At 42.7% G+C, this 16,438-nt stretch overlaps 1 protein-coding gene and 1 long non-coding RNA gene across 2 annotated transcripts in view; one reads left to right on the top strand and one right to left on the bottom strand.

Annotated features, from left to right (window-relative positions):
• The window catches only part of ATF7IP (activating transcription factor 7 interacting protein), a 101,380-nt gene extending 101,029 nt beyond the window's left edge, over positions 1-351 (bottom strand). Inside the window, exon 1 of the mRNA XM_063133655.1 lies at positions 222-351. The gene's annotated coding sequence lies outside the window, so the exon portion shown is untranslated. The remainder of the gene's footprint in view (positions 1-221) is intronic.
• Positions 352-997: 646 nt separating this feature from the next.
• Positions 998-16,125, top strand: LOC134404106 (uncharacterized). Its single transcript, XR_010025848.1, has 3 exons — positions 998-1,082; positions 13,172-13,208; positions 16,085-16,125. It is a non-coding gene; the product is annotated as an uncharacterized LOC134404106 (long non-coding RNA).
• Positions 16,126-16,438: the final 313 nt, after the last annotated feature.

Consider the following 16,438-nt stretch of genomic DNA (forward strand, 5'->3'; position numbering starts at 1 on the left):
AGCCCGCAGGAAGCCTTCAGCCCATCTGCAATTTTGAAAAGGCAGACCGGAGATATCCAGGAGAAAGGAAAAGAAACCCCTTCTCCCTGGAAAACGCTGCCCGAGGCGGCTCGCTCCAGTTGCTTTGCGGTAAAGTAGTAGCCGCTGGTCGCCGCCAAAACCTGACCTGTACACAGGGACTCCGCCCGCCCTGCCTCCCTCCCTCCGAGTGTGAGCAGTACCTGCGTCTGCGAAGCTGTCCGTCGCCCGTGCTTCAGAGCGCTGCCCACAAGCGCTTCCGTCTGCCTCCACTGCCGCCGCGGATTCAAAAAAAACACACACAGCCTACAGCACGCGCTGGGCCGTTATGCAAATGAGCTCCGATCTCTCCTCCCACTCACTTTAGGCCACACCTCCTTCGGAGAAGCGTGGGGGCTGGGTGTGCGAACTGCTTTTTTCGCCGGCCAATCCGCAGATTGGCCATTTCGACGGTTATGCAAATGAACCACAATTATTTAGCATATTTGGCGTGTGGCTCCTCCCCTTCTTAAGGAAATTATTGGCCGGAGCATGCGGCAGCTGATAAGGGATTTAAGGTGGAACGGGAGGAAGTGCCTGTCTCTCGGGTTGGGGACCAGGGCGGGAACTGCTGCTGCTGCTGGTGGTAGAACAAGGCCGTTTATAGAGCGGAGAGAGCGTTCCCGTAAGAGGGCCCCCCTCGCGTCCCCTCCCCCGGCTCCGCAAGCGCAGCTGCCTGGGCGGAAAACATGCGTGGCTGGAGCGAAGCGCCATTTGTTAGACCTTGTCGTAGATGAGTCACTAGTCCTCAATGGCCATTACCACATGAAATGCTAACAGTAAAATAAGGGAGACTCAAGTTCTGTGGAGGCTTGTCTTTAAAAATATTTCCTTTTCTAAGTCTGCTAGCAGCAACTTTACCTATGACCTGCCCACAAGTTCAGCACTAATATTTTGTGCTCGTGCCAATTGTTTATAAATATTGAAACCACTAGTTGGAAAATCATTTTGATTCCTTACAATATAGTCTGATATGTGTCTACTCAGAAGTAAGTCTGATTGACTTCATTGGGGCTTACTCCCAGGTAAGTGGGTATAGAATTGCAACTTCAATTAAGCATTAACATTTATTATTTTTTAGTGACATGCACTTTATCTATTTTTACACAGTGTTGTGAGTAGGATATTTTAGGATTGGGCTTTAATTGCCTGGGCTGTAGTTCATTTGAAAATTACTTCAGTTGTCCTTGTTTTATTTACTGGTCTCCAAAGTGGCTATTTTGCATGATAAAGACACAATTGTTTTTTTCTGTGGGTGAGGGGATTTTGATAACTTTACTTAATCTTTTGTCATCAAGACCTCATTTACCCACCACACTGAAGCACAGTACTTAGTACTCAATGCTCCAGTATTTTGTTGTTGACATAACATGCTTTTCTAAATATATAACACTCGCATTTTTCACAAATACTGTGGATTTGGTCAACATTTTAAGCACTTAAAATCTTCTTTGTCCTAAGTTCACAGACACTCCCATGCTGTACAGATTTAGGAAAGGAATACTAATTTAACATTTTTAAAGAGTGGGTTGGGAACCTGATGCAGCTCAGATTTGCTCGATTTTCTTCAGTCTGATGGGGGTCAGACTGGGGCTAAATAGCACAGTTAATTTGCTACATAACCTATTTGCTCTTCACCACCACTTTGCCAGCTCTCCCCATAACTGATTTTCCTATACCTCTTCCTACATGCTTTCTGTTAAAAACATAAGAAGAACCATTCTGGATCATACCAAGGGTCCGTCTAGTCCAGCAGTTTGTTCTGTACTCTATATAGCTCCCCTACAGAACAGCCCTATAGCAATACTATCATAAGATATACTGAGAATCATGTGGGAATGGATACATCAGAGTTAGGAAGTTGTGGAAGTATACAATACTAGGAAAAACTGCAGTTTGGGTACACTGGTCAATCATCTGGAAAATATTTAAGAGAAGCATAATTCCTGCCAGGTTCAATATCAAATCAGCACTCCTGGCTAGGCTGCCCTATTGAGTACCAACAAAGGAATGCCCCTGAGAATAGTGCTTTCTTTTGTCATCCCTTATGGGTTGAGTTTATCAGGGACGGTGGTGCATTATGCTTTATACTATGGCCACTGTATAGAGAACTGCAAGCACAGCAGCAGGATATCTGCTTATTCCTGCATTTGCAGTCTTCACAAAGCAATCTGATCTGGAGTCCAGAAGCCTCTTGCAATAAATTGTCAGGTTGGGCAGAGGCTACTGAAGCTCCAACCAGGTACTTCCTTCTTAGTCCATGTGACAAAATTAACAGTGGGTTAGTTTTAAAAATGCTTTAACGGTTTGTATTGTAGTTTAATTTGTCCAATGTTTTCATTTGATTACTTATTTAAAAATATTTATATGCTTGTCATTTTAAATTTTTTGAAGCCGTTTACAATACACCATCATTTATTTATTTTAAATATATACCGCTATAGCTAAATAAATTCCAGAGCGGTGAACATAGGAATAGAACAGTAAAAAGATTAAAACAGCAACTTAAAATTGTTCATTTTAAAACAGAATACCAATAAAAAAGCAGTGGCTGTGCAGTTGATGAATATTTCCCAGAAGCAACACAGTGTTGGCACCTCCCTGACCTGGCAGGGAGTTCCAAAGAGAAGGGGCCACCACACTAAAGGCTCTTCTCCTTGTGGACTCCATTTGGGCCATGGGTCCATGTGGAACCACCAGGAGCATTCCCTCTAATAACTTCAGTGACTGGGCAAGCTGATAAGGGAAAAGGTACTCTCTCAGATATCCTGGTCCCATGTTGTTAGGGCTTTGTATACTAGTACCAAAACCTTCAGCTTGGCCCGGTAGCCAATGCAGTTCCCTCAGCAAAGGAGTTACATGCTGAAAAGGGGCAGTTCCTGACAACAGCTGAGCTACTGCATTTTGCACTAGCTCCAGCTTCCGGAGCAGCCTTAAGGGCAACCCCATATAGAGCGCAAGTAACAATACATCATTATGTAAGTAAGTACAACAACATTGAGACAAGTTAATGGTTGGGAAAAGCCAAGGTAAACAAGTAACTTCTTAATAATCAAGCACATGATCATTGGTGCCTGACATATCATAAAGGGGAAGTCATTCCAGAGGGTGAGAACCACCACAGAGAAGGCCTGGTGCTCTGCAGGATGTGGCATAGACACAAGATCATAGTGATCTAATGGGCCTATTTAGAGAAAGACAGTTGTTCAGATAAGGGTTTTTTAGAGCTTTGTGTGTCAGTAGTAATATTTTGAACCTGGCTTGGTAGCAAACCAGCAGTCATTGCAGGTTTTTCTGCATATTCAACAGTTTCAGTGCATCATTCTGCCCCCCCTCCCTGCCTGCCCACCGAGCTGCAGGACTTAGTTGAGGCCACCGCACATGCCAGAGAGCCGCCTGGCCACCTCTACACTAAACCAACTTTACAACACTAAATCTATGGCAGCCCAGAGAGGAGGCTGGGTGGCTTGCTGGCACACACAGAGGCCTCAAGTAAGTCCCGTGGACAGGCAAGCAAGAAGGTGGGGGGCAGTGGCTGGCCTTTGGGCTGAATCGGCCTGAAGTGGTTTGGCTGCTTCAGCAATTATATCTTTCAATCCCAACTGTATCAGCTGTATTTATTGTCTTGCTTAGCGATGCAACACAAAGTTCTTCTCATAGCTCAGCACCTCCAACACGCCACACAATAATGTAGCACTTTTTATAGATAGATATTGTCCCATGCAGAACTGTAGTCATTTTTCCACATGTTTTAAAATTATAATATAAATGTAAATGTACATTAACTAGAAAGACTAAGTTTCTCATCCATATGTTGTGCTGCATTAACAGTGTTGACAAATGGCATGAATAGGGTTGAGAGAGATTTAAAGCTACATACAACCTTTATTTGCAGAAGCTTGCCCAAGAGGTTCATCCCACATACACTTTTGTTCTGGTTTACCCTCGAATTATCCCATTTCGGTTATATAGTGCTTATATAACATATGAAAAGTTGTAAACTTACACCTCTGCTGTAGCGCGTTGCGGAGGTCCGTTGAGGTTCACTCACACATGTTGTTATCCCCACCCCCCAGATCTTCTTTGTACCTCCTCCTACTGTTTATTGGTTGTTTGAAGTGCGGACAACTCCCCCTCTGACAACAGGGATTGGGATTTGCTTCTCTTGTTACTGAACGCCAAAGTAGAACGTTACATAAGACTGCAGTCAACTCTTTTGCATGCTTACTCAATAAATAAATCCCACTGAGTTCAATGGAATGCATTTCCAAATTAGAGCCCCTCGGATTGCAGTCTTAATTTTTGCAACTTTTTAAAAAAGCTAAAAAGGGTGGGTGGGTGGGTGGGGCGGGGAAGCAAAGTGAAGTAGGAAGTGGCCATCTCAACTCCCAGTGTATGGAGGAGGAGACTTCAAATGCAGCGCCAGGACCTCCAATGTCAGAGAAATTAGGATTAAGCCATCCTTTCCCATGTGGGGACTCCCAATAAAACCTGGACCCCCCATTGTTAAAAAGAAAAGAAAAAGGTGGGGAGATGCAGGATCTCCCCCATGGAGAATGTTTCCATCTCTGCTTCCCCCTGTTTGTGTCTCCTGCCATCCCCCACTCAGCTTCACATCCTCAAAGGAATGGAAGTACGATCTGTATCCTTCCCCCACCAACTCCCATTCAAATAAGAACAAGAGCAACACATGTTTTTAGGGAAATGAATCAATAAGGGAAGGAGCCCCACCCCCATGGAGAGCAAGGAGTGGGTAGGGGAAGGGCAGAGTAGGATGGAAAAGCACAACACACACAAAGAGGATTCAGAAGCAGCCAAAGGACTTCGCTTGAAACTGACGAAGTATTTGTGTGAAACTGACCAGCCTTGTATTGCTTTGAATAGCCAGTGGAAAACTATAAACTGTAAGGGTTTAAGGGAGGAAAAAATCAAAAAATCATATATAATCAATGGATGAAACAATCTGATTAAAATTTGGTATACTGAAAGCCCTCCTTAAGACCTTCTACTGTGACAATTTGGATCTCTTTATCTTTAAAAATGAGGGTGCTGCTGGCAAAGCAGGTGCACTTTTCACATGCTTTGAAGCAAGGAAAGGAAAGGAAAGGAACGTCTCGTGCAAGCACTGAGTCATTACTGACTCTTGGAGGGACGCCAGCTTTCGCTGACGTTTTCTTGGCAGGCCTTATAGTGGGGTGGTTTGCCGTTGCCTTCCCTGGCCATTATTACCTTCCCCCAGCTCACTGGGTACTCATTTTACCGACCTAGGGAGGATAGAAGGCTGAGTCGACCCGAGCTGGCTGCCTGAAACCAGCTTCAGCTGGGATTGAACTCAGGCCTTGGGGAGAGTTTCAGCTGCAGAAACTGCTGCTTTACCGCTCTGCGCCACACGAGGCTCATGTTTTGAAGCAAAGGCTCTGCTAAAAACACACACAGATCTAAAGAGTCTCTCTCCCCCCCCCTCCACACACACCTTCCTTTCCTCCCTCACAGTCCTGTATATTTTTGGGTGAGGGTTGTTGCTGCTGCTTTTTGCTTGTTAAACTGGGCATTAGCCGGTCCTGTTGCCCCTGCAAGGAGAGAATGGGGGATTTCGGAAGCAGGAGAAGGAAAGGTTTTCAACTGGCACACTTCTCTCTTTGGTCAGCAATACCCCCCCTTTGAAACCATGCCCACAAAACAGCGCAATGAAACGATGTTTGAAAATACATATTAAAGTTTGAGCAATGTGCTTTCGCAAGACCGGAAGAACCAGACTTTCTGCGCACCAAAATATTTCGCTATGAGGGGCAGAAGAACTGCAATCACAGCAGGACATAGTCGACATCATCGGAGTCCTTCACAGTGAAAGCAGACTATAACATCCGCGTCATTTGAGTCCATTGCATAGAATTTGCTGCAGAAGCACAATATAAGGCTGGTGGGATGAAGCTACAAGGCTGTCCATGAGGCCATGAATAAGGCATTTAAATTAGGGGTGCCTAGATTAGAGAGTCCATTATTGATCTGGTGAGTGGGTGAATAAGAGAGTGAAATTGCATTTATCACTTTTAACCTAAATTGAAAATGCCACATTAGTCCATATAAACCAGGGGTGCAGAACCCCACCAGGCTCTCTAGGCTGGATGACATCAATGGGTATGTCATCGCCGCTCTCCCTGGGCATTTCACCTTTCTCCATGCTGGGAAAGGCACAAAAGTTACCTGTTTCACACAGAGAAAAGGCCAACCAGCACTGGGAATAGCAACTGATACACGATCACTACCATATTCACAGCAAGATCAGTCCAATTTCTTAGAATTCAATTAGGTTTTGGGTGGCGTGCACCTCCCTATGTTTTGTGCATTGCGCAAAAGGACTCAGCTGGTATCACAAGGAGCACTGGCGCCAGCAGGAGTGGCTGTTCTTCCTGTGTCAGGCCGAATCCTTGGCCAGAAGTTCCACATCCCTGATATAAACAAGCGTTATGTTTAAAGCTTTAGTAGTAACAAGGATATTTTACTTGGCACTGATAAGATTTAAGTACAAAAATAATGGAAACAATTATTCAACATGTACATTGAAGACAAGAAGAAACAAGTTCGCATTGTTTTGGGAGGCCATGTAATTTCTTACAGTGGACTAATAAATGTAGCTTCAAGAACTAGATGAGTTTGTTTATATAGTGTGCTTTCTTAAATGCGCACTCTGTTTCACATAGTTTATTATATTTCTGTACTGCCCAATAGCTGAGGTTCTCTGGGTGGTTCATAACAATTAAAACCACAAGATTTTATGTCGGTAATTGATACAACAAGCTTGTAATATGGTCATTATTGTTATCCCCCCGTTACATATGGTGTGAGGATTGAGGTTGAATGAGAGTGACTTGCATCAGGTCTCCCAGTTTGACTTGGTTGTGATTCGGAGCTTGTGCTCAAATACCATACTGTAGCCGTTCCAATTTTCAAGGATATGTCCTGGGATGCTCTAGCTATATTTTGTCATGCCACATTTAACAAATTGATTATAGGAATTTACAAGTTGAGCTGTTATTACAAGGATGCAGAAGTAAATACACCAACAATATCAGATTCACAGCAAGATCAGTCCAGTTTCTTAGAAATTATATTGGCTCTAGGAAAATAGAAAATCCAACTGAAATATCTATTATTCTCATACAATTCTCAGATTGAGCTTTTGTCAAAGAATGTCAGCCTCCTTGCTCTTGGAAGTATAGACTGGGCAGCTATTTTATTGGTATCAAAAATTTCCTTGGGAAGTTCAGGCCAAGCTTAACCAAGGGAAAGAGCCATCTTTCCAATTTGCTCAGTTCAAATGTACTTTATTTGTTTATTTAGAATACTTCTGTACCACTTTTCTTAGCAACTTAATGCAGTTTACTACAATAAAAATAACATCAAAATTAACTGTAAAGAAAAATAAGTCACAACAATAAAATTATTCGAGATTAAACTACCACAGAAAAACGATCAGTTCGTCCAAAGGCTACATAGAAGAGGTAGGTTTTATAATCACTCTGAACATTTAGTAAAAAGATATCTCTTCCAATCTCTTCAAGGAGAAGATTCTATTATTCTGGAGCCATGACAGAGAAGGCTCAAAAGACTACGGTTATCACTCTAACCTTCTGTTTGGACAGAATAAACAACAAAACTGATCTATTTTAATTAGGGTAAAAATTGTTGATTAAATTTTAGTTGGTGAGTGGGCTCTTAAGGTAAGAGACAGTCCCTTCAATAGGAAGGTCCAAGTACATGCAAGGCTTTAAAGTCTAAACCAGCATCTTGAATTGAGCTTAGAAGCAAATTGGTAACCAGTGTAACTGCAGAACAGGCTGATAGATGCAATGCCTACGCCTGTTAGGAGGCATGCAAAAGTCTCCTGCAGCAGTTGAAGCCTTTGAATTATCTTCAAGAGCTACCAGACATAGAACACTTTGCAGTAACCAAGCCTAGAAGTTACAGAAGCTTGGATCAGCATACAAAGTTCAGACTTGTCCAGGATGGGGAAAGTCTTCATATTAATCTTAGATGAAAGAAGGCACTGCTAGCAACTACTCCAAACAGCTTTACAAAGAGCAGCACTTGGTCTAGAAATATATCCAGTATTTTTAGCTGAGCAGAGAGGGTCACAGTTTTATCCACTCCAAGCCATGAACATTTCCTACCAGTATCACCTTTGTCTTTACTAGTTTCTGTTTCAATCTGTTCTTCCTCATCCAATGGACTGCAGCTTCAAGACACTGGTTCAGGACAGAGATAGCTGCATTCAGATGCTTAGTTCAAGATATACAGACGTGGGTATCATCCGCATGTTGATGTTGCCTCATCTCAAAACTATGGATGATGTCTGTCAATGGGTTCATGAATATTAAACAGCATTGGTGATCATGTCAAACCCTAGCAATGCCCCTGTTTAACGAGTAGTCCACATGATAACTCCCACATGATAACTCATCATAGTCTCTCCAGCAATCACTGCCAATCTTATTGAACAAAAAAGAATGAACCTAATAAAGTAGGCCAAGCTGCATTCATTTAAGATCCTGTGTGCTGCAAAAAAGGTGTGGTGGAGTATATGTGAGTTGTTAGTTGCCTTGACTCAGGAGGCAAAAGCCACCTGTTCATGGCCAGCAAGAAGGTTTTGGTGCTTGAAGCTATCCTGCCTCCTTTCCCCACCAACTGTAGTAAGCAGGGGTCACGTTGTGGCTGAGGGAGGTGAAACAATGGAATGCAGCAGAGCCAGAGGCCCCATTTCCACTGCAGGAATCGTCTTGTGCTCCAGAAATATTGTAATTCCATTCTTAATGCTCCCTTCTCCAGCTGGATGAAAAACAGAACTTGCTACAGATGCTAGGAAATGGAATGCAGTAATACTATGTGATTTCAGCTCCATACATGAATGGAGTTTTGTGCACTGATGTACTTACATATTGTTCACTTGTTTCCTGCAGGACTCCAATTCTGCTTCACAACTTAAAAGAGCAGGGAGAGGGCAGATGAATTGGGATACGGGAGTTCTGCAATAGGCTTAGGCAGCCTATTTAACCATATCTTTTAGCAACTACCACTCTTGTAAAGAAATATCCTAACTTAACCATAGATAGACTTGTTAGCACAGTCAACATAACGAATGTGATTCAATCAAGGAAATGTAAAACACATTACCTAAACCTCTACAGACCAACTGAAACTCTGGTATAGCTGAAAGCAAACTTATTTACAACTAATCATACAGGATGTACTGAAAACGGAAAGTCACATTTCCGTTGTACCTCAACTTCCATCTTGTATGTTTGTAGTTGCTAAGATCAGAAAGGGTTGACAAGCAGAACAAGGATGCTTGACTGCCAGAACAGAATGCCACCCTCAACTGACATGGAAAAGATAGTACCTATCCCTAATTCCCCTGAACTATGGAACTCTTGAATATTGCCAAGAGCTCTGCATTCTTCTATGACCTTCCACCTTGTCCTAAACCTGGCCATCCAGGGCCCAGCGCCTCTCTTTTCAGAAAGTATCCTAGGCATCTCCTGCCCTTTGTTCCCCCAGAAAACCCCTTTCAATGGACACCCTGGTTTTGTTGTTGTTGTTGTTTTCTAAGCTCAACAATCCCAGATGTAAACTTTCCTGGGAGTTGCTCCATCCCCTTGATAATTTTGCTTCTCCTTTTCTGCACTTTATCCAACTCTACAATATTCTTCTTCTTTTTTTTTAGGTGCGGTGACCATAACTTTTCACAGTATTTTAAGTGTCATTGCACCATAGATTTGTATTCTCCCAATTTGGAGATAGCCTTTTGGAACTCTTCACAATCTCGTTTTTGTTTTAACCACCCTAAATAATTTGATGTCATCAACAAACTTGTTCTTTAACCATTTATTGATCCTTGAGAGGACTTCTCATATTCCAATAAAAAAGGAGCACGGCATGAGCAGCTTTCAGTTGTTTAGGCTAGGTAGTGGAGTGCCCACAAAAGGTATGCGACAAGCAACAGAGACAAGATCAGAATGTTTCCAGAAACTGAGTTTTATTGAGAAGGAATAACAGCATTGCAATTTAGTAGTGAACTTTGAAGATTGTCACAGAGATGAGAGAGAGTGGGGGATAAGAAGTGATCCTGTACTGAGGTTTTGTGATGGATTGCTTCAGTTTCCTGAGAAACAGAGAGAAGGGTGAATTGCAGTTGAAATTGGAAAGCTGGTGTGTGAGTGTGTGTGAGAGGGATTAGTTTCGTTTACCTTCCTTATGCTTGGTCCAAACATAAGGGGTGAACACAATGATTCCTTAGCATGAGGGTATATTCCAACAGACTATAAAAACTTCCCTCGGCTATGGGACAGCTTAACTAGGCAGTGTCCATTGACAGTGGAATGCAGAAAAGGAAGCTTTTAAAGCTGGGGTTCCCAAGACCCCCAAAAGACTTCTGGAACCATGTAGAGTTTGAAGGTTCAGAGGTGCAAGAGTAGGCACCCAGCTGCCATTCAATCATATACCCAGAATGTCTGCCAGTAAGGCTGCTTCTGAAATCACAATGCTTGTGTTATCCTGCCCTCCCCTAGACTCTTGCCTCTCATGACAACATTGGGACTGCTCCACCCATTTCCATCCTCCATGCAGAGAGAGGCACAGAGCAAGGGACTCAGCCTGAGCACTTGGCAAGTACTGGCTAAGTCAAGCACCTCCTTCATGTGCTGTTCATGGACCAGTCAGGGCGCAAATGGCATGTGAAGGGACTTGCTTGGGGCTTGTAGGACCTGCTGAGTCAAGTGTCTCCTAGAACCCCTTACATCCTGATCAGGATCTGAGTGGTGCAGGAAGAGACTCGCCCTTGTAAGACCCAGTTCTGCAAGCTGCAGCTGAATAGGATGCCTTCTTCCCATGATGCTTATGTCCTAATAAGGATGCAAGCGCTGCCAGGGCATGCAAGCCCCAGCCAAGTGCAGGGTACTCTCAGGCCGTCTTAACAGCCTTATAGGCCCCCAGGCAAAGCAGTGCTCTGGGCCCTGCCTACACAACCACTCACAGGAATAAAAATGTAAATTATCAATAAAATAAACTTATATTTATTGGTACCTCCAACAAAATCAGTATTTTGACATTAAAAAAAACATGCTGTACAGCAAAGATTAATCAATACAAACATTTGGACAATATAACATGTGCCTCTGGTCTGTGCATAGATTAGCATGGGGCCCCTATGCTCGTGGGGGGCCCGGGCAACTGCCCAGCGTGCCCATGCGTTAAGACGGCACTGGGTACTCTCTGTGTTATCTCCTATTTTTTTGCCCCAGTAGAGCTCCTATACCTTTGAAAGCCACATGATACACAGCAGAGAAATGAGTGTAGTGTTTCTTTACATACAGGTGAAGGGGTGTATGGGTTAAGAACTGTCTTTCCTAGGGATACTTTCCATTCTTCCAGTTCTGTGCTATGCGGCTGCATCAAATGTGTTGGAAGCTGTTGTATGGTTCTGCCAGTAATCTTCCAAGTGGAAAAGAGAAGAAGGGGAGAAACAAAGAGGAGAGAAAAGCAACAAGCTGCTTGCTTTCCAAATGTATTGTTAGTCTACAGATTTTTACCATAATTTTCTCTGTGTGCAGCTTGAGCGTGTTTCTGCTTCCGTTTTATCTGCAAATATTGTATGCTTGCATGGTGACATTTATTTGCCTGGTGAGCCTGTAGTGGACTCTGTCACCTCTGAACACTATGTATTCTGCCTATATGCCTCTCCCCGCTTTCCTGGGTAATTTTAGCGGCAATGCATATTTGTTGTTTGAAAATTGTACTGAGTGCTGGGGCATCATCCCTTAACTCCTTTTCTCCCTCCAACAAGCCTTTACCACACAGGGAGGGAAAGTGCTTCTCTAATGTGTGACACTTTAATACATATCTAAATATATTGGACAATAAATAGTAGTTTCAAAATTGGTGTGAGAATAAAAGACAATTCAGGGAGCAGAATTTGAGCAGTGGTATAAGGTTTGAAGTGTTCATGTTTACAGAATTTAATTTAAATATTTACAGATTGTGAAAGACTGTGTAATTACATGACTCGTTTTTCATTCTCTATTATTATTTATTTATTTATATAGCACTATCAGTGTACATGGTGCTGTTGATTTCATTGGTTGCCACCCCTGCAAATTACTTCATAATGAATATTTCTGATATATTCACAGACTATTAGCTAGCTGGATTTACTGGGGTAAATCCTAAATTTGATCAATTTGATCCAAGTCCACATCAGCCATGAATGGGGCATGTGGAATGGGAATAAAATTTGTTCCCAGAGTTGATCTGAGAATGAATGAAACAGGAATTGTGAAACACTTTCCACATGCTATACATTATAATGACTGGACGTAATTAGAATAATCAACTATGATTGGAGAGTAGGCCCCCCCCAAATATTTTAGGCAACACCAGAAATGAAAAAGTATTCCTGTTTGATAGTGCTTGCAGCTAAACTAGTGCTTGCAGCTAAACTTTTGAGACACTCTGTTGCAAAACGTTAAGAACAAGATAAAAATGGAATTATTTCATGGTAGGTTTTGGCTGCTCCCTGCCACAGATGGTTGCATTGACAGGGGTGCTATGGTAGCGAACAGCTGAAAGAAAGGAAATGGGGAGATGTTGCCATGGAAGCTAGCCACATGGAGAAGTGAGAGATGTTGCTTAGCAACTGTGAGGGCTTCAAGGCATGAGCATTCCACAGAGAGCTAGGAAAGCAACAACTGGAATGGTTGGGGGAAGGGAGAGAATCAAGTTAAAGGACGCAGAAATTGTGCTTGGTATGGAAACGAGGAAAAAATGGAAACAATGGCAAAGAAAAAAAAATAGTAACGGAGAAAAAGCAGATTTCACAGGGAAAAGGTTGCACCAAAAGTAAAAGTGGTGGTGGCACTTTATGAAATATTGCCAGAGTGCTTTAATTTTATAATGAAACTTTGATTAATGTATTAAAAGTTCATGTAAATTCAAATTTTGTTTGTGTTGTGTGGTGGCACTCTTCTCTTCCCTAAGAAACAACCAGGAGAAAAGGGATGTCACAACTAGGGGTGGGTGAGAAATTCACTCCCTTGAAGGGTTTTTCTTTTTTCTTTTACAGATTTACCTGTAACTCCCAAGCCTTTCAGTGATCTCAGGTGAGAGTTGTGTTCTGAAATCCACATATTTCTGAGCTTTCAGTTGCAGCTTATCTCAGGACAATTGTGCATATATTGGAATGTGCATATATTGGAATGTGTATATTTGAGAACCGAGTCCACACAACTGCATTTCAGCAATAAAAAGCACCTGTGAAAAATGCAGACACTTTAAAATGTGGATATATTAATGTATACATTAGGGGAAAGGAGCATGCAAAAACACACACATTTCCATACAAGTTTTTAATAATAATAATAATAATAATAATAATAATAATAATAATAATTGTAAACTCATGAGGAAATGGGATGAAACAAGCTTGACCTCAAAACAAAACAAAACACACTACCTTTGCAAGATTAAAATCGGTCTATCCCTATAGACAATTCATCATCAATTCATGCTTCTTAGGGACTTTTCATATGATCAAACAAAGTGTGCCAAAGAGCATTTTCTGTTTTCCATAATACCTCTGCAAGTCAGAGGACCAGGCCAGCCCAACTGCAAAATAATCCAAACAATTGCTTGGAGTGGAAATGTTTTTAGAAACAATTTCCAGATCCTCTGTATCATTGCAAGAGGTCCAGAGGCACATCTCAGAGGCCTTAGCTAGACCTAAGGTTTATCCCGGGATCATCCCAGGGTCATCCCTGCCTGCTCCCGGGATATCCTGTGTGTTATTTACATGAACAGGGATGACCCCTGGACGATCCCGGGATAAACCTTAGGTCTAGCTAAGGCTTAAGTGATCCATTCCAATCCAGTTTCAGACTTAATTTTAGGATGGAAATAGCTATCATCTCCTTGGTAGATGACTTATGGAAGGTGAGGGTGGGAAGTGGTGGTGGTGGTGGTGGGGAGTACAACTCTGTTGGTTTTCCTGGACCTCTTTGTGGCTTTCAATACCATCAACCATGTTTTTTTCTGGGCTGTCTATCTGGGTAGTCTGGGGAGCAGGAGCAGTGGTAGGTACTGAAAAGATCTGGGGCTCAGGCCCATAGGACAAAAAAATTGCACAAATTTACATGTGCTAATTAATATATGCAAATATATGTGTATAATTATAAGTAATTATTATAATTTAATTTTTATAGAAGGCTAGTTAATTAACATCTTCCTTATTTTCAGGGCAGAACTGTGGAATGTCCCAAGTTGTGCTTACTGAAGACTTATCCTCCAAGCGCCCACACTTTTCCTTGGTCTTTCAGGCCTAAATCCAGATGGGGAGGATGGACCAGCAAAAAACTATAAGGCCCCTTAAACATTTACAGATTAATTGCAAACTGAACATGACACATGGGTAATTTATTTATTTATTTATTACATTTTTATACCGCCCAATAGCCGAAGCTCTCTGGGCGGTTCACAAAAATTAACCATGAGGAACATAATAAAATAACCAACAATCTAAAAACCCAAATACAATATAATAAGCACAACCAGGATAAAACCAGACAACAGAAATTGATATAGGATTAAAATACAGCATTAAAACAGCAAAATTTAAATTTAAGTTAAATTAGGTGTTAAAATACTGAGAAAATAAAAAGGTCTTCAGCTGGCAATGAAAAGAATACAGTGTAGGCGCCAGGCAGACCTCTCTGGGGAGTTCGTTCAATCATATACCCAGAATGTCTGCGAGAAGGTCTACTTCCTTTGGCAGGGGCTCATGAAGAAGGACCCCTGTGGATGATCTTAATGTCCGGGCAGGTACATATGGGAGGAGGCGTTCCTTCAAATAACCTGGCCCCAAGCCGTTTAGGGCTTTGTATGTTAATACCAGCACTTTGAATCGGGCCCGGACCTGGACTGGCAGCCAATGAAGTTGAAAAAAGGACTGGCGTGATGTGGTCTCACCGGCCAGTCCCTGTTAGTAAACGGGCTGCCCTGTTTTGTACCAGCTGAAGTTTCCGGAACATTTTCAAAGGCGTTATAACCTGGCCCCAAGCCGTTTAGGGCTTTGTATGTTAATACCAGCACTTTGAATCAGGCCCGGACCTGGACTGGCAGCTAATGAAGTTGTAAAAGGACTGGCGTGATGTGGTCTCGCTGGCCAGTCCCTGTTAGTAAACGGGCTGCCCTGTTTTATACCAGCTGAAGTTTCTGCATTGCAGTAATCCAAATGAGAGGTTATCAGAGCATGGATAACTGTAGCTAGGCTATCTCTGTCCAGATAAGGGCGCAGTTGGTATGTCAGCCTAAGCTGATAAAAGGTGCTCTTTGCCACTGAGTTCACCTGTGCCTCAAGTGACCGTTCTGGATCCAAGAGCACACCCAGACTATGGGCCTGATCCTTTAGGGAGAGTGCAACCCCGTCCAGGACAGGACAAATATCACCTCGCCGGACAGATGAGCCACTCGCTAACAGTACCTCCGTCTTGTCTGGATTGAGTCTCAGTTTGTTATCCCTCATCCAGTCCATTACCATGCCCAGGCACTGGTTCAGAACAGCCACTGCCTCACCTGGGTTTGATGAAAAGGAGAGGTAGAGCTGGGTACCATCCGCATATTGATGACACCTCAGTCCACCTCTCCGGATAACCTCCCCCAGCGGTTTCATGTATATGTTGAACAGCATAGGGGATAAAATAGAGCCCTGTGGAACCCCATGGCTTAGGAGCCATGGCACAGAGCAATAATCCCCCAGCACCACCTTCTGAAAATGGCCATCCAAGTCGGAGCGGAACCACTGCAACGCAGTACCTCCTACTCCCAGCTCAAACAACCTATCCAGAAGGATACCATGGTCGACGGTATCGAAAGCCACTGAGAGAATGGAGAGTGTGGGGAATGTATTGTAGACTATAATAACCCATGCTGTTAAGCTGCAAACTGATGCAATTACTATGGAGTACCCCCCATTTTATCATAGAGGGATTTACCTCTGGCTAAATCTTCACTCGCTCTTCCCACGCCTCATAAGGAACAAGCACAACAGCTCTGGACAGAGACCTCAGAACTGGAGGATATTGCCCAGAACAGATGAGGAGGCCAAGAGAGTTGTCAGCAAAATTCCTAAGAAAGGTATTGCCTAATTGTGGATTTGTGTTTTTTATTTCTCATGGACCAGCATGTCTACCTTTATTTTTGGTTACTGATTTTTTTAAATTACCAAGTTATCAGTCCTGAGGTTTCTCTCTAGGTCTAGGTATTGAAACTTTCTTTAGGGTGGATAAGGTATGTTACAGCTCTGAGCACATTTACTAAGAAGTAAGACTCCAATCCT

The sequence above is a fragment of the Elgaria multicarinata genome, chromosome 9 (genome assembly GCF_023053635.1).
Source record: "Elgaria multicarinata webbii isolate HBS135686 ecotype San Diego chromosome 9, rElgMul1.1.pri, whole genome shotgun sequence".
Lineage (NCBI taxonomy): Eukaryota > Metazoa > Chordata > Lepidosauria > Squamata > Anguidae > Elgaria > Elgaria multicarinata.